The sequence below is a fragment of the Chiloscyllium punctatum genome, chromosome 14 (assembly GCF_047496795.1).
Source record: "Chiloscyllium punctatum isolate Juve2018m chromosome 14, sChiPun1.3, whole genome shotgun sequence".
NCBI classification, from domain to species: Eukaryota; Metazoa; Chordata; class Chondrichthyes; order Orectolobiformes; family Hemiscylliidae; genus Chiloscyllium; species Chiloscyllium punctatum.
In genome coordinates, this window is record NC_092752.1 from 37,954,902 (window position 1) to 37,977,304 (window position 22,403).

Consider the following 22,403-nt stretch of genomic DNA (forward strand, 5'->3'; position numbering starts at 1 on the left):
CACAGTCCAAAGATGTGCAAGTCCGGTGAATTGGCCATGCTAAATTGCCCATTGTGTTAGGTGCATTAGTGAGAGTGGAAATTGGTCTGGGTGGTTTACTCTTTGGAGGGTCGGTGTGGACTGGTTGGTCAGAAGGGCCTGTTTCCACACTGTAGGGAATCTAATCTAATCAATCAGTCTGAAGGGATGGGGTCAAGCCCCCACAGAACCAGGATTTTAGTCCTAGTTTTCAGTAGTTGCTGGAATCTTGAAGCTGGATGTGGAAGTTGTCATTCCTCTTTCTGTTAGAACTAAGAGCTTCTCTTCCTGAGACAAGCTATTTTACTATATTTGCCTTTGCCAAGGATAAATTTATGGAATGCTATGATATTGGATCAATTGCTGTTTAGTAGTTAAATAATTGAGTTGAGTTTAAATAATTTTATTGAGTTTTCCAGTAGAGTTATTATTTCTTTCATTGGTATTTTAACTATAATGTAAGAATTAAATGTATTTTGATTCAATCCTGGTTGCTTGACCATTTGGAACAGATTGCCTTACACTTGCCTTTCACAATTAGAAAAAGTTGAGGTCTGAATGTGTTGTGAAGGGATTTGGTTTGGTCCACTTGCCATGATCAAAATCTGTATAGAACAGAATTAGAATCCCTACAGTGTGGAAACAGGCCCTTCGGTTCAACAAGTCCACACCGACCCTCCGAAGAGTAACCCACCCAGACCCATTCCCCTACCCTATGTATTCACCCCTGACTGATAACCTGAACTATGGGCAATTTAGCATGGCCAATTCATCTAACCTGTGATTAGACCTGTGAACCTGAGAGAGGAAACCAGAGCAGCCGGAGGAAACATTGGGAGAATGGGCAAATACCACACAGACAGCCACCCAAGGTGGGTATTGAACCTGGATCCCTGGCACTGATAGGTAGCTGTGCTAACCACTGAGCCACCATGTTGCCCTTGAGTTGTGTGTGGATGAGTTCAAATATTCACTTCCTGAAGTAATGAGGATTCATGTGGAACAGCAGACTGCCAGATTAGCTGTGGAAATGGCAGATGATTATGAACTGGTTTATAAATTGGCTTCCGCATCAATTTCAATCTGTGACGAACAGAAATTGGAGAAAAAAGAAATCCTCAGGTGGTAACAGAAAATAAGATCTCATTGAACATAGTAAAGATTGTTTACCACAGGTCAAAAAGGAAACCAATTAGAGGGAATAGTAGTAAAAAATTCAAATGTTTTCACTGTGCTAAAGTTGCAGAGTTGGTCATTTAGAAAAAGCACTGGGAAGATGAATGTGGAAAAACAGGATAAGCCAGTGAGAACTGTTGAAATGATAAAGGAAAATACAGTGAAAGCTAATAAGCTGTAAAACTATGTACGACCTGATCAGGGCTTGGTTGAGAAGAAAGTGTCAGATCTCTTTAAAGAATTTACTTGCGAGGCTAAGGTTTATTCATGTATGTTAGGATGAGCAAGTAAAGAAATTAATATTTTAAGACATATGGGAGCAAGTCAATCTTTGATGGTGAGAGATGAGGAGAAATGTAATTTGGAATGCGTATTGCTAGAAAAGGTGGTAATATGTGGAATTCTTGATAAGAAGAGCAGTGTTCTATAACATAAAGTGAGGTTGAAAAGTCCAATGAAAAGTGGTAGTAGTAGTAGAGAAATTCCCTGTTCGAGTTTCAGTTTATCCTTAGCACTGATATAGCTGGAGCTCAGATGGGATTGGTTTCTACTGTGGTTGAGAAGCCAGTGGAAAACCAGACAACTGAGGTGTTACAGGAAACATATCCTAGAATTTTTCCTGACTGCGTGGTAACAAGGTTACAAAACACAGGTGGAAACAGGAGGAGAAATCAAACAGTAAACTTAAGGAAGTTGAATTTCAATTATCAGAAACTGGTTGAGAAAAAAGTGGACAATAAAGTGGGTATTTTTACTTCAAAGAAAGTAGATGAATTACAACAGAAAGATGAAAAACTACAGCAGTTGTACAAAAAGCATACACAGGTGTAGAATCTGTATGTTTCCGATAATGCTACTACCTTAAAAATGACATCTTCAAGAGGAAATGGAGACCATCGCATACTCAGGTGGATAAGAATTGGGCGGATGTTGTATTACCAGTGGGTTATACAAAGGAAATGTTGCAGATAGCACATGAATTACTAGTTGGGAGTCATTTTGGAGTAAAGAAAACTTAAGCCAACATATAAAACCATTTTTATTGGCCTGGACTGCATAGGATGTGGTTGACTTCTGTCAAACATGTCATACATGGCAGGTAATTAGAAAACCTAAGGCAGTGATAGAACCAGCAGCTTTATTATCAATTCCCGCATTTCAAGAACCTTTTACAAGGGTCTTCAATGATTGTGTGGTACCGCTACCTAAAACAGAAGTGGGAATCAGTATTTGTTGACCATAATGGACGTGTCAATTGATATCCGGAGGGCATTCCCTTATGCAATATCATGGCTAAAAGGATTGTAGAAAAGTTACTCAATTTTTTTTAATAGATATGGACTCATCACAGAAATACAATCAGATCAAGGGTCAGATTTTACATCAAAATTATTCAAAGAAGTTATCAGAATCACAATGAACATGAGAATGGTGGCGTCAAATTTTAATGACCATGTTGAGGGCTTGTAGTCAAGACTATCCAGAGGATTGGGATAAAAGAATTCCATTTGTACCTTCTGTAATTAGGGATACATCTAAATTCAGTTCAGTTAAATTAGTTTTTGAGCAGGAGGTGAGAGGACCACTGAAATTAATTAAGGAGGAATTTGTGAGTCAGAGTTCGGAGACCACATATTTGGACAGTGTGTCAAATTTAAAAAAGAAGAATAAGAAGAGCAAGTGAGTTGGCTAGACAGCATTTAGAAGTAGCATAGGATGTGATGAAACAGGAAGCAGATAAGAGATTAAAAATTCACAATTTTGTCAGTGAAGATAAAGTGTTAGTGTTATCCCAGTGGAAGGTGAACGTTTAAAGACAAAGTTTAGTGGACCCTATCAAATCAGAAGGAAATTAAATGAGGTGAATTATTTGATAAGAATGCCAGATAGAAAAATCCGTGTGTGTCATGTGAGTATGCTCAAAAGATATTTTGATGGCATGGAAAGCAAAAGGAGAATGCGTTACTGATTACAAAACAGAGTGAAGAACCAAGTTCAGGTGATTCTAAATTGTTCAAAAAAGGGAATAGGGATAACCCCGGGAATTACAGGCCAGTTAGTCTTACTTCTGTGGTAGGCAAAGTAATGGAAAGGGTACTGAGGGATAGGATTTACGAGTATCTGGAACGGCACTGCTTGATTAGGGACAGCCAGCACGGATTTGTGAAGGGTAGGTCTTGCCTTACAAGTCTTATTGAATTCTTCGAGGAGGTGACCAAGCATGTGGATGAGGGTAGAGCAGTGGATGTAGTGTACATGGATTTTAGTAAGGCATTTGATAAGGTTCCCCATGGTAGGCTTATGCGGAAAGTCAGGAGGCATGGGATAGAGGGAAATTTGGCCAATTGGATAGAAAACTGGCTAACCGGTCGAAGTCAGAGAGTGGTAGTAGATGGTAAATATTCAGCATGGAGTCCAGTTACAAGTGGAGTTCCGCAGGGATCAGTTCTGGGTCCTCTGCTGTTTGTAATTTTTATTAATGACTTAGAGGAGGGAGTCGAAGGGTGGGTCAGTAAATTTGCAGATGATACAAAGATAGGTGGAGTCGTGGACAGTGAGGAGGGCTGTTGTCGGCTGCAGAGGGACTTAGATATGATGCAGAGCTGGGCTGAGGAGTGGCAGATGGAGTTCAACCCTGCCAAGTGTGAAGTTGTCCATTTTGGAAGAACAAATAAGAATGCGGAATACAGGGTTAATGGTAGGGTTCTTGGTCAGGTGGAGGAACAGAGGGATCTTGGGGTCTATGTACATAGATCTTTGAAGGTTGCCACTCAGGTGGATAGAGTTTGTAAGAAGGCCTATGGAGTATTATCGTTCATTAGCAGAGGGATTGAATTCAAGAGTCGTGAGGTGATGTTGCAGCTGTACAGGACTTTGGTTAGGCCACATTTGGAGTACTGTGTGCAGTTCTGGTCGCCTCACTTTAGGAAAGATGTGGAAGCTTTGGAGAGGGTGCAGAGAAGATTTACCAGGATGTTGCCTGGAATGGAGAGTAGGTCGTACGAGGATAGGTTGAGAGTTCTCGGCCTTTTCTCGTTGGAACGGCGAAGGATGAGGGGTGACTTGATAGAGGTTTATAAGATGATCAGAGGAATAGATAGAGTAGACAGTCAGAAACTTTTTCCCCGGGTACAACAGAGTGTTACAAGGGGACATAAATTTAAGGTGAAGGGTGGAAGGTATAGGGGAGATGTCAGGGGTGGGTTCTTCACCCAGAGAGTGGTGGGGGCATGGAATGCGCTGCCCGTGGGAGTGGTAGAGTCAGATTCATTGGCGACCTTTAAGCGGCATTTGGATAGGTACATGGATGGGTGCTTAATCTAGGATAGAAGTTCGGCACAACATCGTGGGCCGAAGGGCCTGTTCTGTGCTGTATTGTTCTATGTTCTATGTTCTATGTTCTATGTTCATTCCTCAAATTGGACAATGAGGAAGTTCTCAAAAATTGTAAATAAATTATTGAGCTATCTTCCAGAGGAAAATCGAAATGACCTAAAAGCGTTATTACAATCATAAGGGAAATACGAAGGATAACCTGGGAAGTAATAATGGGGTTATGCATGATGTCATATAGGAAATGCTGTTCCAATTAAGCAACATCCTTTAGACCTAACCCTCTAATTTTGGCACAAGTTCAAAAATAAATTGAAAGCATGTTCAAAGATGACAATCTCCCTAGAATATTCATGGAATACTCATTCCTGGAATATCTGGATAACAAGGATACCTATATCATGCTCTGCCTTATTGATTACAGTTCCACCTTCAACACAATAATTCCAAACAAACACATCTCTGAACTCAGAGACCTAGGTCTTGATTTTCCACTCTATTACTGGATCCTCGACTTCCTGACCCATAGCTTGCAATCACTAAGAATAGGTGACAACACCTCCTCCACCATAATCCTTAACATAGGTAGGCTGCCACCTACTATACAGTCACGGCTGTGTGGCCAAATTCCACCCCAACTCCACTTACAAGTTTGCTGTTGACACCACCATCGTACAGCAGATCTCAGACAACGACGAGACAAAATACAGAAAAAAAAAGATTTTGTACTTAGCACATGGCGCAAAGACAATAATTTCTCCATCAATGTCAAAAACGCAGGAGCTGGTCATTGACTTCAAGAGCAGAGTGGAGAGCACACCCCTGTCTGCATCAATGGTGCTGAGGTGGAGATGGTTGAGGGTGCCTAGTTCCTGGGAATAATTATCATCAACAATCCACCCATGTTGAATGCAATGGTCAAGAAAGCACAACAACATCTCTACATCCTCAGGAAGCTAAGGAAATTTGGTGCGTCCACAAGGATCCTTACCAATTCTTATAGATGTACCATAGAAAGCATTCTACCTGCATGCATCAGTGTAGTTTGGCAACTGCTTTTCTCAAGACGGCAAGAAACTACAGAGTCGTGAACACAGCCTAGTCCATTATGCAATCAGCCTTCCAACCACTGACTCCATCTATACCTCCTGCTGCCTTGAGAAAGCAATCAGCATAATCACAAACCCCTCCTACCCTGGTTATACTCTCTTTCACCCTCTTCTATCAGACATAAGATATAAAAGTTTGCATACAAGTTTCAAGCACAGCTTCTTCCCCGTTATTATTATATTTCTCAATGGCCCTCTCAAGTTTTAAATATGATGTTGATCTCACTGTGCACCTTCTCTGCAGCTGTAAAATTGCATTCTTTGCTTTTCTATTACCCAAATGCACAGGATATGATCTGCCTACACTGCATGCAAAATAAAGCTTTTCACAGTACCTAGGTACATGTGACAATAACAAATCAAACCAAATTAAATAAAATAATTGAAGTGAGCTGCAACAATGGAGCTCATCCACAGTAATTATGCCAAAACCTTGGGGTACCCAACGATTATGGGTAGACTATTGCAAAGTCAATGGAGTTACTAAATCTAACTCATCCTATTCAATGTTTGGAAGACTATATTGAGAAGGTGGGATAGGCAACTCAAATTTCTAACTTGGACTTACTCAGAGAATATTGGCAAGTACCTTTGTCCAGAAGAATGAAGGAAATTTCAGCTTTCGTGACATGGAATGGACAGTACCAGTTTAAAATCATGCAACTTGGTATGAAAAATATGCCAGTCACATTTCAAAGACTAACCAATAAAGTCATTTTGGGATTACTTAATAATATGGTGTACAGAGAAGATCTGGTGAATTTTAGTCACACGTGAAAAATGCATTTGGTGCATCCATTGGATTTGTTCGATGGACTTCAGGAGGGGTGCTTGGTGATTAAAAACCTGGCAAAGAGTGAATTCGTAAAGGTCTAAGTCACTTTTCTGGGCCATGTTATTGGACATAGACAGATGACCCCATGGGATGTGAAAACAAAGGTTATTGGGGAGTTTCCCATACCACGGACCAAGAGGGAAGCACGATGATTCTTGGGACTGCGTAGTTTTTATAGAAAATTCATACCATATTTTAGCAGTGTGGATGTTCCACTGATTGACTTGTTGAAGAAGTGCAGAAAACTTCAATGGACAGAGGAATGTCAAAGACATTTGACTGCCTGAAAGCTGTGTTAACCACCGCCTCAATATGAGCCACAGCTAACTAAGCAAAGTCATTTAAGGTGGCTATCGATGCAAGTGATGTGGGTGTTAGTACCGTACTGTTACAAGACAATGACAAGATAGAAAGACCTATTGGGTATTTTTCCAAAAAGTTGAATACTGATCAACAGAAAAATTCCAAAATTGAGAATGAGACCTTGAATTTAGAGTTCATGTTGCAATATTTCAACATTTATGTTGCTGGTAATATTGCTGATCATAACCCCTTAAAGTTTGTGAGAAGATTTGTAGCTTGGGTGCTCGTTGTTGTGGTTGTGTTCGCCGAGCTGGGAATTTGTGTTGCAGATGTTTCGTCCTCTGTCTAGGTGACATCCTCAGTGCTTGGGAGCCTCCTGTGAAGCACTTCTGTGTTGTTTCCTCCAGCATTTACAGCAGTTTGTCTCTGCGGCTTCCGGTTGTCAGTTCGAGCTGTCTGTTGCAGTGGCCGGTATATTGGGTCCAGGTCGATGTGTTTGTTGATAGAGTCTGTGGATGAGTGCCATGCCTTTAGGAATTCCCTGGCTGTTCTCTGTTTGGCTTGTCCTATAATAGTAGTGTTGTCCCAGTCGAACTCATGTTACTTGTCATCTGCGTGTGTGGCTACTAAGGATAGCTGGTCGTGTCGTTTCGTGGCTAGTTGGTGTTCATGGATACAGATTGTTAGCTGTCTTCCTGTTTGTCCTATGTAGTGTTTTGTGCAGTCCTTGCATGGGATTTTGTACACTACGTTGGTTTTGCTCATGCTGGGTATCGGGTCCTTCGTTCTGGTGAGTTGTTGTCTGAGAGTGGCTGTTGGTTTGTTTGCTGTTATGAGTCCTAGTCTGACTTGTCAGTTCAGAAATGTTTTTGATGTATGGTGCTGTAGAATAGAGGCACCTAGGGGTGCAGGTACATAGTTCTTTGAAGTTTGCAACTCATATAGACAGAGTGGTTAAAAGGCATTTGGCATGCTTGCCTTCATTGCTCAGTCCTTTGAGTTTAGGAGTTAAGAAGTCATGTTGAGGCTATGTAGGACATTGATGAGGCTTCTTCTGGAATACTGTGATCAGTTCTGATCAACCAGTTGTGGAAAGGATATTCTTAGGCTGAAGAGGGTTCAAAAGCGATTTACCAGGCTGTTGCTGAGCATGGAAGGTTTGAGCTATAAAGAAAGGCTGGATAGGCTAGGACTTTTTTCACTGGAGCATATGGGGTTGAGATGCAACCTGATAGAAGCTTATGAAATAATAGAGTTAATGGTAAGCACTGGGGGTTGCATTCCACTTGCAAGTCAATTGGTCAAACTATCTGTCTTGAAGCAAAACACACATACACTATAATTAAAGTACAGACAAAGTAAAAAGGAAAGAAAAGAAATGGCTTAACTGTAACTCCATCAAAATGCTTAACAAAATTATATATATATATATATATATATATATTAAGCACTACTAATTAACTGTCGCAATATAGTAACATTCCATAAACACAAAAATAAGTAGTTAGAATTAGAATCCCTGCAGTGGTAACAGGCCCTTCAGCCCAACAAATCCACATCGACCCTCCAAAGAGTAACCCACACAGACCCATTTCACTACCCTATATTTAACCCCTGACTAATGCACCTCACCTACATATCCCTGAATACTCGGGGCAATTTAGCATGGCCAATTCACCTCACCTGCACATCTGTGGATTGTGGAAGGAAACCAGAGCACCCAGAGGAAACCCACAGAGACACAGAAAGAATGTCTGTGTGGAGTTTGCACAGTCCCCTGAGGGTAGAATCGAACTCGGGTCCCTGGCGCTGTGTGGCAGCAGTGCTAACCACTGAGCTACTGCGCCGCCCCTAGAATAGAATCCCTACAAGCGTGGAATGAGGCTCTTCAACCCAACAAGTCTACACGGTCCCTCCGAAGAATATCTCACCCAAACCCATTCCCCTACCCTATTACTCTACATTTGCTCCTGATCTGTACATTCCTGAATGCGATGGGCAATTTAGCCTGGCCAATTCACCTAACCTGCACATTCTTGGATTGTGGGAGAAAACTAGAGGACCCGGAAGAAACCCACAGAGATACGGGGAGAATGTGCAAACTGTACACAGCCTGAGGCTGGAAGCAAACCCAGGCAGTGCTAACCACTGAGCCACCATGCCGCTCTTGGGGTCTAGGCAATCTTCATATACTTTGAGGGGGTTTCATCTGGTTCATAACTAAAATTAATGTTCAAAATGTTAACACTTGACAGAGTTTGAACTCTTCAAACTTAAAGACGTAATTATGAAGGAAAAATCTAATCTCCATCAAAGTTAACTAAAATTAAGTTTTTTTGAGACAATTTTATTTAAACGTTGCCAGTGGAAGAATTATTACAGCCCAATTAAATTTGTCATATTCTACAATTTAGAATCTCCATTTAACCTAATACACACTAAATCCAGCTACGATGGCTTGAATAAAACTATACTGCTCCTGTTAATTTTTCCTAAACACTTATGGAGCATTTGACAAGATTTATCACACCAACCTTCCTTAATACTTCTACCATACAATGGGATGGACTGGGCTTGCCTGGTTTCATGATCATCTATATGATCATAACCTCAAATGATGGCTTCTCTTTGTATGCACTGTTAGCTCTGGTTTACTCTCAAGGATCGATTCTTGACCCTTCCAGTTTTTCACTTACATGTTCTTCCTTCACAATATTATCTGAAACCAGAGGACCAGCTTTAAATATACACACATCTCCAACGTTAGGTCACCATCATCTCTCACAAACCCCCCCTCCCCTCACTGTCTTTAAGTTGTTAAACTGCATCCAGAACTAGATGAGCAGAACTTTCTTGAACTAAATATTGGAAAGACCAAAGCCGTTGTCTTCATTCTCCACCAAGTCGGTTTCCAAGTCATTGGCTTCCTATCTATCCCTGGCAACTGTCTGAGGTGGAAAGAGAATGCTTGCAATCTTGGTATTTAACAAGACAGGCTTCTGACCAAACCTTCATACCATCACCATGGCTACCTATTTCCATATATGTAACATCATCTAACTTCACGTCTGTCCCAGGCCTCCACCTGAGATCTCCAGCATCAAATCAAGCCAATTTGATTAATTCTTCATGATATCAAGAAGTGCCTGAAGACATTGAATACTGTAAAGGATATAGACATCAACAATGCTCCAGCAATAGTAGTCAAATTTTAATCTCTAGAACTACTCGTGCCCATATCCAATCTGTTTCAGTTCAGTTACAACACTATCATCTACCCAATCACAAAGTGGATACTTGAAGTATGTCTTGTCCACCTCAGAGATAGTGAGGACTGCAAATGCTGAAGAAGTCAGAGTTGATAAAGTTCATCATCATTTCTTCATCGAGTCCTGATGAAGGGTCAAGCCCAAAATGTCGACTATCTTCTTCCTCAGATGCTGCCTGACCTGCTGTTCTTTTTCCAGCGCCACACTTTATCGATTAGGTTTTGTCCACAAAGGTAAGACAGATCCAACCTCGGCAATTATTGACCTATCAGTCTACTTGCAGCTATTAGAAAAGTCATGAAAGGAGGCACTCACAGTGCTGTCACTTGCAAAGGTATAACTTGTGCAATGACACTTAGTTTGGATTCCACCAGGGTCAGTTGGCTTCTAATCTCAATATAGCCTTGGGCAGAACATGGGCAAATGAGCTGAATACCAGTGGTGAGGTGACAGTGATCGCACCTTAAAATTAATGAAGAACTCTGCTTCCATCAGCTTTTCAGGAAGAGAGTTCCAAAGACTCATTGCTGCCTTAAACGGGCATTCTTGCCCCGATTTTTAAACAATGTTCCCGCCCCCAGTTCTAGTTTCTCCCATGAGAAACAACATCTTCGCCACAGCTACCCTGTCATGCGCCCTGACAACCTTCTAATCAAGTGACCTCAGGCTCTTCTGAACTCCAGATAATGGAAACAACCCGGCCAAACTTTTCTTATAAGGCAACTCAAATCTCCTCTGACCTGTTTCCAATACATTTACATATGATTGTTTAAAAATAAAGTGACCTGTAGGGTGCACAGTAATCCAGATATGGCCTCATCAATGCCATGTACAACTGAAGCATAACCTCCCTATTTTAATGGTCAATTCCTGTCCTGATAAATAACAACATTTTGCTGGAATTACTAATTATTTGCCGTACCTGCACACTAATCTTTTGCAAATTCATACATGAGAACACACAAAGCTCAATATCCCAGAGAACCAGAATCTTACTGTTTAAATAATGACTTTCTTTTGCATTGTCAAAATAAACAATTTCACATTTTTCCACCTAAATACAAATTTCCCAGAGTTTTAACCATTTACTTAGCCTACCCATATCTTTTGTGGCCATCCATGTCCTCGTCAAAATTTACTTTCTTACCTACCTTCGAATCATCAGCAAATTTCACAACCATACTTTCCATCCCTCCATCTAAGTCATTTATATAAACATTACATCTCACCAACCTAAAACCAAACATAGATGTTTCTGTTGGCTAATCAAACTTTCTGTCCATGTCAATATGCTACACCACCAGCTTTTCTATTCCACAATACCCTTTAAACCCTTAAATGTAAATGTTTTAAACTGAAATTAGCGGATGTACTGTGCTTTAAGTACAGCACATTTATCAGTTCTCCTTGATCCATAGCACATTACTTCCTCAAAGAACTCAAGCAGATTGGCCAAACATGATTGCTCTTTCACAAATCAGGTTGAATGTGCCCAATTCCCTCAAACTTATCTAAACACCTTATTCCAACTTCTTTAATATTAGCTTTCAACACTTCCCTTCAGATAGATAATAAACTAACATCCTTGTAGCTCCCCGCTTTGTATTCCTTTTTTAAAAACTAAAATTGATCAAGTTTCATGACAATCCCAAATCAAGGGAGTATTAGAAAATTAAAACCTAAAAAATTAAATCACTAATTACCTCGCAAGCAACTTCTTTTAAGACTCTGACATGACATTTATCCTGACCCTAGTCAACCTGCAGTTCCACTATTTATTCAGTTCCACATTTATGTAATGTTCCCAGAGTTCCCCACTCCCTTTCATTTCCTGATGTATTGCAGATTTTGGTATGTTACCTATATCCTCTACAGTGATAACCCATTCAAAATATCTATTCAATTGATCAGCCAGTCCCTCTTTTCCATTTTTATGTCTCTAGTCTCGCTTCTGTAGGACCAAGACCACTTTGTTAAGTGTTTTCTAAATAATTATATAAATTCTTAATATATGTATTTATCTGGCTAGTTTCCTTTTATTCTTTAAACTTTCCCTTCTTATTAAATTGGTCATTCTTTGCTTTTTTTAATGTTCTGCCCAATCTTTTGGCCTGCCATCTGCCTTTGCATAACTATAACCATTTTCTTTATGTTTGATGCTATTTTAGTTTAGCCACAGATGAAGGGCCTGTCTTCTACAATTTGTCTTACTTGTTGGAGAATATCTTTTCTGTGCAATCTGAAATATCCTCTTAAATGTTTGCCATGTCTATTGACTTATCCTTTAACTTATCAATTCACTTTAGTCAGTTCTTCTTTCTGGCCCTCATAATTGCCTTTATTTAATGTTTTGTATAAAATGTCAGACATTCTCCCTCGCTGAAACAAAATTTAAAAATCAATCACATTATGGTCACTGCTACCTCGGGATGCCTTTATTATGTTATTAGATTGTTAACTAATCCTATCTTGTTTCACAATATGATGTCAAGCATAGCCTACTCTCTGATCTGCTCCAGATCAGCCTGTTTTGAGACACTACCCCAAACATAATTCTATGAATTCTTGACCTAAGCTGTCTTTGCCCAAACGGTTACCTTGAATTTATTCAAGTTCTCTGCTCTAACATCTTCCAAAAGACCAGGTACCATCAATCTCAATCCCTCTGTTCACTGACCAACATTGGATCTCAGTTAAATAATACTTGATTTTAAAATTTTCTTCATTTCACTTCATGACTTTGTCCCTCTGTGGCCTCTTAAACATACCACTAAAAGCTAATGGCTCTGAAGGTGCTGATGTTAGTTATACTGGCTCCATCCATTCTACTTAAGTCATACACAGTCTATAAGTGAGGACAGGTAGTTCTATGCTAGCTTTTGGAGGGTTTAGATGATCCTGTACCAGAATCACTAAGATCCCATCGATTATGCCGGGGTAAATGCGGTAGTGTTTATGCTAACATGCAAAAAATCCTCTTCTAATATTTCACTTTTCCCAAAATCTCCTGGGGCTAGATTTTGCTGGGCACCATGCTCCCTTCTTTTCATATCCAGAAAAATTGGTGACCCCATTGGGACTAGGTTTTTCCAAATTTTCCAAATGGACTCTTTTTCCCTCTATTTCCATCAGAAAACAGAACTGCCCTCCATGAGGTAGATAGAGAAAAAAAACGTTATCAGTCAAAATGTCTGTATTGTAGATCAGTAGAAGCTATAATGTTGGATTACATGAACATTTGAAGGGATTAACAGAATACTAATAAAGACTATATTCAAATTTTGGTTTGATACACTTAATCCACCAAGTCTTAGACATATCCAATTGGAGCAAAGTTCCTGAGGTATTATCAGGGAACTGGTAATCTATTATAAAATAATCTATTCATAGAAATCACATCTACATCCTTGATCTACCAGGAAAATTATTACATTGCTAGCCATATATTGTACAAAAGCTTTACACATACCAAATTTTTCCCTCTATTTTGATGAATACTGTAATTCACAAGCTATTATTAAAAGCCAGATATATAGCAATCAATTTCTCCTTCAGGATTTCAACCAGCATCTTTGCACACCTTTTCATAAAGGTCTCAGTAATTGTACATTTTTTGCTAGAAAATATTTCCAGCAAATAAACCCTGGATTTTGTCTAATATTATAGTCGATAACTTGTTTCCAAAATTTTATTCCAAAGAAAATTTTATTATTGCACTCAAAGGTTAATAAAACCAGTGAATATTTTCAGTGCTTAATCAAATGTGCTCCAAAAGAACTTGCATTGACATAGGGTGGAATCTTGTGTTGCACTGGGGGAGGTAGGGAGCAAGGCACGTGCAGGGAGAAAATTGCACAATAAGTCAAAAATCAGGTTCCTGACAACAATATGAACATTTGCAATTAACTTCTTACAACGTTAAAGGTGATCAAGCTTACTGGTGGCAAACACTGGAAAACCCATTTTTGTAAGCATTTGCTTGTCAGGCATGGTCAGTAAAAGGGCTAATTTATTTGAATAAAGTTTCCTTTCTCCAATCAAGTATATTGCAAATGGCCAATACACGTCTTACAATGTTCAACTATATATAAGTGTGCAGCTAGTGAAATACTGTACTTGCTAGACTTTGGAGTGAGTAACTACTATTTTGTTCAGTTTAGGAAGAGAATGCCAACAGATTGAGAACAAGTGATGAGAGTCTAAGCTCGGTGGATAACTGAAGGAGAGAGGCTAGAGGTAAATGCTCCAGGGTTTAGAAAAAACAGGGAAGGTGGAAAAAGAGGAGGGGGTGTAGCATTGCTAATCAGAGAGTGCATCACAGCTACAGAAACAAAGGTTGTTGAGGAAGGTTTGTCGACTGAGTCAGTATGGGTGGAAGTTAGGAACAGCAAGGGAACAGCCACCGCTTTGGGGGTTTTCTACAGAGCACCTAATAGCAGTAGAGAGATTGAAGATCTCATAGGCAAGCAGATTCTGGAAAAATACAAAAGTAGCAGGGTTGTTATGGGTGATTTCAACTTTCCCAATATCGACTGGAACCTCCTAAGTGCAGATGGTTTGGATGGAGCCGTTTTTGTCAGGTGCGTTCAGGAGGGTTTCCTTACTCAGTATGTAGACAGACCAACGAGGAGAGACACCATTTTGGATTGGTGCTCTGCAACGAGCCAGGACAGGTGTCAGATCTCGCGGTGGGTGGGCACTTTGTTGAAAGTGATCCCAACTGCCTCACATTTAGCATAGCCTTGGAGAGTGAAAGGAGCAGTTACTGAGGGAAAATATTTAATTGGGGAAAAGGAAATTATGACGCTATCAGACAGGAATTGGAAAGTGCAGACTGGGAGCAATTGTTCCATAGAAAGGGCACAGCACACATGTGGAGACTACTTAGAGAGCAATTGTTGTGAGTGATGCACAAATTTGTTCCTCTGAGACAGGTAAGAAGGGGTAAGATTAAGGAACCTTGGATAACGAGAACAGAGGAACTTTGCATCAAAAGAAAGAAGGCATCTTACGTAAGGTGGAGGAAGCAAGGATCTAGCACAGCTTTAGAGGACTATAGACTAGCTAGAAAGGAGCTCAGAACTGGACTGAGGAGAGCCAGGAGGGGGCATGAAAAAGGCTTGGCAAGAAGGATTAGGGAGAACCCAAAGGCATTTTACTCGTATGTGAGGAATAAGAGAATGATCTGGGAGAAGGTAGGGCCGATCAGGGATAGCATAGGGAACTTGTGCGTGGAGTCTGAGCAGATAGAGGAAGCCCTAAATGAGGTTTTTGCTTGGGTTTTCACCAAGGAAAGGGAACTTGTTATAAATGAAAACTTAAAGGAGCTGGGATATAGTCTTGACCAGATCAAGATTGATGAAGTTGATGTGCTAGAAATTTTGGAAAACATTAAGATTGATAAGTCCCCAGGGCCAGACCTGATTTATCCTAGGCTGCTCCAGGAAGTGAGAAAGGAGGTTGCTAAGCTGCTAGCTAGGATATTACAGACCAGTCAGTCTTAAGTCTGTGGACAGCAAAGTTTTGGAAAGAATTCTGAGGGATAGGATTTATGACTATTTGGCAAAGCATAGTGTGATTAAAGGCAGTCAGCATGGCTTTGTGAGGGGCAGGTCATGCCTCACAAATCTTACAGAGTTCTTTGAGGAGGTGTCAAGACAGGTCGATGATGGTTAAGCAGTGAATGTGGTGTATCTGGACTTCAGCAAGGCATTTGATAGGGTTCCCCATGGTAGGCTCATTCATAAAGTCAGGAAGTATGGGATACAGGGAGATTTGGCTATCTGGATTCAGAATTGGCTGGCTGACAGAAGGCAGAGAGTGGTTGTAGATGGGAAGTATTCTGCCTGGAGGTCAGTGTTGAGTGGGGTCCCGCAGGGCTCTGTTCTTGGGCCTCTGCTCTTTGTAGTTTTTATAAATGACTTGCATGAGGAGGTTGAGGGGTGGGTTAGTAAATGTGTAGATGACACTAAGGTGGGAGGTATCGTTGATAGAGGGCTGCTGCAGGCTGCAGCGTGACATAGACAGGATGCAGAGCTGGGCTGAGAAATGGCAGATGGAATTCAACCTGGATAAATGCAAAGGGATACATTTTAGAAAGTCAAACTCATGTGGAGGAACAGAGGGATCTGGGTGTGCAAGTACATAGATCCCTCAAAGTTGCCACCCAAGTGGATAGGGTTGTTGAGAAAGCATATGGTGTTTTGGCTTTCATTAACAGGGGTATCGAGTTTAAGAGCCATGAGGTTTTGCTGCAGCTCTACAAGTCCCTGGTGAGACCACACTTGAAATATTGTGTCCAGTTCTGGTCGCCCTACTATAGGAAAGAAACAGGCTTTGGAGAGGGTGCAAAGAAGGTTTACCAGGATGCTGCCTGGACTGGAGGACTTGACTTATGAAGAAAGGTTGAATAAGTTCGGACTTTTCTCTCTCTGGAGAGAAGGAGGATGAGAGGAGACCTGATCGAAGTGTACAAAATAATCGAGGAATAGACAGAACCAATAGCCAGAGACGTTTCCCCAGGGTAGGTTTGACTGGTATGAGAAGTTATAGTTTGAAGGTATTAGGAGGAATGTATAAAGGAGGCTTCAGAGGAGGTTCTTTACGCAGAGTTGTGAATGCATGGAATGCGTTGCCAGCTGTGGTGGTGGAAGCAGAGTCATTGGGGACATTTAAGCGGCTGCTGGACATACACACGGATAGCAGTGAGTTGAAGGGTGCATAGGTTAAGTTACTACATTTGACATTAGGATTAAATCTTGGCACAACACCGTGGGCCAAAGGGCTTGTTCTGTGCTGTACTTTTCTATGTTCTATATTCTGTGTAACTGTCATGGGTCAAGTAGGCTGGCAAAGGAGGAAGATTGCCTGGTCAAGAGAGACAGGCCGACCAGGAAACGAATGAAGGGTTAGAATGTTTAATGGTTGCAGGCAACCACTCCAAGAGCTGGAGTAATATTCCTGGCTTGCAAGGAATGAATGCTTGGTTGCCCTTAAAAATGAGGCAAGGAATTTTGACCCTTTAAGATAATTTGATTGTCTGGAAGCCCAGAGATAGGACTTCCTTCCAAGGGCAGGCAGAAATCCCATCTCCAGCCACTAAATGCCTTTTGGAGCCTTAAAAAGCTGCGGAGCAGCTGGTATCAATGGTGATGCATTCCCCACAGACTTGGGTGTTGGTCAGGGAATCATCCAACAAAATGTGACCTGTCCTGATTACATATATTGCTTGGCCTCTGAAATTCAAGGAGGGACCTATACTCTCTGCAGCACCAGTCACAGGCTCTGGTCCATGATATAAAAAAAAACTGGTTTTTCAGAGCAGACTAGAGAATAGCTTTTGCTATAGGGTTAGTCTGACTTGACAGCCTAGCTCAAGTCTAGTCCAAATGAATGGAATGGAAGCCTTTTGTAGTGAAAAGAGGGCTGTGTTCTCGGATGGGAAGGTGTGGGGTGGAAATCCTGTCATTTACCTGCCTCTTTGCAATATAGTCCAAAAGTAAGGGAAGGGCAAAGCACCACTTTCACCCAGAGACCAAGTTCGGCCCTTAAGTGGCCACCTAATGTCTTCATCCCACAATCACTAATATTTGAGCAGTAGGTTTTGAGGTGCATCACACAGGCAACCGACCAGGTAAACCCTGATGAACATGCCTACAGCCTGGTTTGGGGCACCATTGAAGCAAATGATATCGAACAATGTGAGTAGCTAATTGTAAGGCTCATCCATGGGAGAAGACCTTGCCAGGCCTTCCAAGTACCTCATCTTCCCCTTGCTCTGGCCACCTGTCTGGTTCCTACAAACACATCCAACTTATAATTCACAGATCTCCATTGACAATCCTGTATGTAGGCTGGTATGCAGTGCAAGCAAGCAGCTACAACTCCCACTGGCACTGCTCGAACTGGTGTCTTGCCAGTCTATGATTGAAGTTCTGTCTCACACTAAGATTTCTGGAGCTAGCATGTTCATGACAGAAAAGAAAATGCTAAAGCAGGCATAATCCTTTTGAAATGTTGTTGTGCCAGGATAGCCACAATATTCCAGCTGATGAATGCCCGTCCATCCTAACACAACAGTTAAATATACTTGTAAACTCTGTTCTCTCTGGTAAGTACTTTCTGTTCATTTTGGTCTGCATGCATCTTTCCTTAGAACCATACCATCTTTCTATTTAAGTATCAAGACTTTCTTCCTTGTCTTTTCTAAACTTTTAAAATGATTTATCCAACCTGCTTCAATACTATGACAAAATACTGTTCAAACTTTGATGTAACCAATCATTAGAGGACTAAGGCAGGATACTGTGCTTCCGAAACCTTCTGAAAAACGTCATTCTTCCATTTCAAAGATCACAGAAGCACAGCAGTTCCAGGATGGCAAAAGTTCCCAAAATGCCTATAGTTCCTCTAGCAGACTCCCACTCATCGGAAAGTTATGCTTCAACTGGAAGGTATTATTGAATCTGACGTTTCTGTCAGGTTGCGCAGCAGAAGACTGTCAACGAAGTAATCTCTGCTAACTCAATCTTTTCAAATCCGTTGCCATGATCATAATTAACTGTCATGCCGCTTTATTTCCTCTATTTGCGGATTCCAGCAAAATATGGCTTAGCAGTTTAAGACTTTATATGGTGTTCAGCTCTCCTTTATTCATCACAAGAGGTGGTAAACATCTTCCTTAAGTAGGACTCTCAAATCAACTGTTGATGGCGAATAACAGAATCTTATTTGTTAATTAAAATAACAGGATTCTATCATGGTTAACTACCATGAAAATATTACCTTCAGACAAATCATGAATTAATCAACCAAACAAAAAACAAAGTTGCCTTCTCAGCTATTTCTGCTCAGACAAATGAACACTGGCCAATAAAGCATAATACCGACAATGCCACTGAGGTTCAGATTCTTCCATTTTGTAAACTGACTAGATACATCACGTGCGCAGCATGGTGGCACAATGATTAGCACTGCTGCCTCACAGCGCCAGAGACCCGGGTTCAATTCCTGCCTCAGATGACTGTCTATGTGGAGTTTGCACATTCTCCCCGTGTCTGCGTGGGTTTCCTCTGGGTGCTCCGGTTTCCTCCCACAGTCCAAAGATGTGCAGGTCAGGTGACTTGGCCACGCTAAATTGCCCATAGTGTTAGGTGAAGGGGTTAATGTCGGGATATGGGTGGGTTGCACTTCGGCAGGTCAGTGTGGACTTGTTGGGCCGAAGGGCCTGTTTCCACACTGTAAGTAATCTAATCATGTGATCGAAGCAAAACAAGGAAGCACAGTTGATATTCAAATTTACTTTCTTTAAAAATAATATAAATTTAGACCCCAGATCCAGTGCCCCACAAGTTGGCATGGGTACAAACAGAGAGGATCCCTACATTTTGATTCTTTATCCAATGACTCCCACTGAAGAGACAACTTTTATGACGTGTTCAATGTTGAAATAGCCTGCTGACATTGTCAAGATTTACATACAAATAATGACCAGAGATGACAACAATAAAGAAATGGGTTTTCTTTGTTTAACATTCCTGTTAGTGTGAGCAGTGTTAATACTCCTACATCGATTATTTACAGCGTCACTTTTTATAATTTTCACATTTCAAAAGTCTTATCTGTGCAGACTAAAAGGAATTTTCAGTTCAATTTGTAATATGGTAGCAAAAACAGGAAAGTGGATTATTACCTGAATGGTGATAGATTGGCAAGTGGGGAGATATAACAAGATCTGGGTGTCCTTATACACTAGTCACTGAAAGCAATTATGCAGGTCAAGTTGGATCTCACAAATCACCAGGTGTCTAGAACCATAGATCACAATCTGAGGATACAGGGTAGGCCATTTCAAACCAGCACGAGGGGAAATTTCTTTACCCAGAGAGTGATGAGCCCAGAATTATACAAAAGATGCTCTTTGGCCCATCAAGTTTGTACCACTACAAATACACTAAATCTACACTAATCCCACTTTCCAGCACATAGCCTTGAATGTTATGAGACTTCAAATGTTCACCTCAGTATTTTTGTAAAATAGTAAGGTTACCAGCCTGACCTCCCTTCCCAGACAGTGTTTTCCAGACTACCATCACCCTATGGGTGCAAAGAATTTTGCTCAAATCCCCTCTAAACCCCCTGCCTTTCATTTGTGTGCACCTGAAGTGGTGTCTGTGGAATTCTCTGCCACAGAAATTGGTTGAGGCCAAAATATTGTATGTTTTCAAGAAAGAGTTAGATACAGTTCTTAGGACTAAGGAATCAAAAGGCACGGGATGAAAGTAACAACAGGATACTCAGTTGGATGATCAGCATAATCATATTTATTTAAAAGATATCAATTCATTGGAGACAGTTCAGAGAAGATTCGCTAGAATGGTTGCTATAACAAGGGACTGATTTAGGAGCAAAGGCTAAACAGGTTGGGACTCTATTCATTGGCGTTTAGATGAATGAGAAGTGATCTAAGTGAAACTTATAGAATTCTTAAGGGGCTTAACAGAGTAAATGTACAGAGGATATTCCCCCTCATGGGAAAGTCTAAGACCGGAGGGCATCATCTCAGAACAAAGGGGCACCAATTTAAGACTGAGATAAGGAGGAATTTCTTCTCTGAGAGAGGAGTATCTTTGGAACCTCTTGCCACAGAGAGCTCTGCGCAGAGTCCTTGTGAATATTTAAGGCTGAGTTAGAGAGATTCTTGATCATTAGAGGAAAAATCAAAGTTACAAGAAAAATGTTGAAAAGTGGATGTGAGGAATGTCGGATCAGCCATGATCTCATTTAATGGCGGAAAAGGTGCAAAGGGCTGAATGGCATACTCCTATTGCTATTTTATGTGTTTCTATATTTATGGTGGTGTCTTGGAGTTAAACTTGGGACTAAATGTTCAACTCTTTGGAGCATGGAAAGCTATCTAGGATACAGGTTAGACCCACTTGTGCTGTTAGCTGAAATATTTAAGTGTGTTTAGGGTGTAGGTTTGCTCGCTGAGCTGTAGGTGACTTGGAGGTCGCCACTGATGATGTTACCTAGCCAGATAATGAAACATCTGGATATCAAACCTACAGCTCAGTGAGCAAACCTACACCCTAAACCTCAACCTGAGCTACAAACCCTCACAAACCTTGCATTTAAGTGTGTGTATAATCACAATAATGTATCAATTTTAAGACAATAGGATGCTTTACGAGCACATATCAGAGAAGTTCATACTTCTTTCATTAAGTAGGAGAGGCTGGCTAAATAGATAAAAGAACTATTAAAGCTCTTGCAATTGAGATAGGATATGTCTGATCCAAGACTGGCTTAATTAGCATTTGAACTAGTCAAGCTTTACTACAAAGCTAAAAGTGCAGTCAGATATTCAGCTGTTAGCATCCCTGCTTAATGTGAAAATAAGATAATTTCAAATTATTTAGAAATTAAACGTTTCAGCGATGAAGGGAAGTATCATCCTCCTTCCACAGTAGAAGGCATGAAGAGATTCCATGTTGAAGCACAAAACCAAGAAGAAATGTTTGTTTTGATTACTTTTAGGGGTTACAAATCTGTGAAATGAGTGTAGTGCATCAACAGAGATAGCAGCAAAACCCATGTGGCATACGTTGTTTTTTTTCCCCATCATATGAGGAGCAATATGAAATAGAATTCCTTTCATTAATATACTGCAAAATGTTTTTCTGGTTTCCTACAAGGCTATTATCAGTCTGCCTTTCAGCCGATAAAAGCGTTGTACATGGTAGTGCACACATTGTTCCTAGGTCACAGGTTTCCAGGTCACATTACAATGTAACTATGTACGGAGGACTAACATTGCCAATCATTGAAGATTTTCTTAAGAGTAACAACCAGTCACACTGACCTTAACAGAACATCAAATACAGACTTAAAATTACAAATAGTGTCCAGAAACTCAAAGGAAAATTACTTATTCTGTATCAAGTGAATGAATCTATGAAGTATGCGCATCTCTGCCAGAGAAAAAGAGAACAGGAGAAACAAAGTAAAATAGGCAGAAGTAGAGAGAAAGAATACGTGAAAGAGACAAATACAGAAGAGGGGGAAAAAATGCACATCTGTATGTACTTATGAGTATATCGGGACACATGCTAAATATTATTTATTCAAAAGATGACACCACAGTACTCTTTTCCAGCAATAAATGTTTGATTCTAAATGGAGATTACTTTTTAAAAGTTTTCAAGATACATAACATATTAAACAAACTAAACAATATTTTTTCAGCATAAGTTAGAAGCTAAAGTTATGACGGTTAAACTTAGATCATACTTGAAATTATTCCAGGGTTGGGTGTTGGGGTAGGGGTTGGGAAGGGTGGAGGAACTGACTAGCTAAAGC

The 22,403-nt window shown here is 40.6% G+C and overlaps 1 protein-coding gene across 8 annotated transcripts in view; it reads right to left on the reverse strand.

The window, feature by feature from the left end:
- afg2a (AFG2 AAA ATPase homolog A) overlaps positions 1-22,403 on the reverse strand; it is a 518,183-nt gene that overhangs the window by 366,573 nt on the left and 129,207 nt on the right. The gene's annotated exons all lie outside the window — the stretch shown is intronic.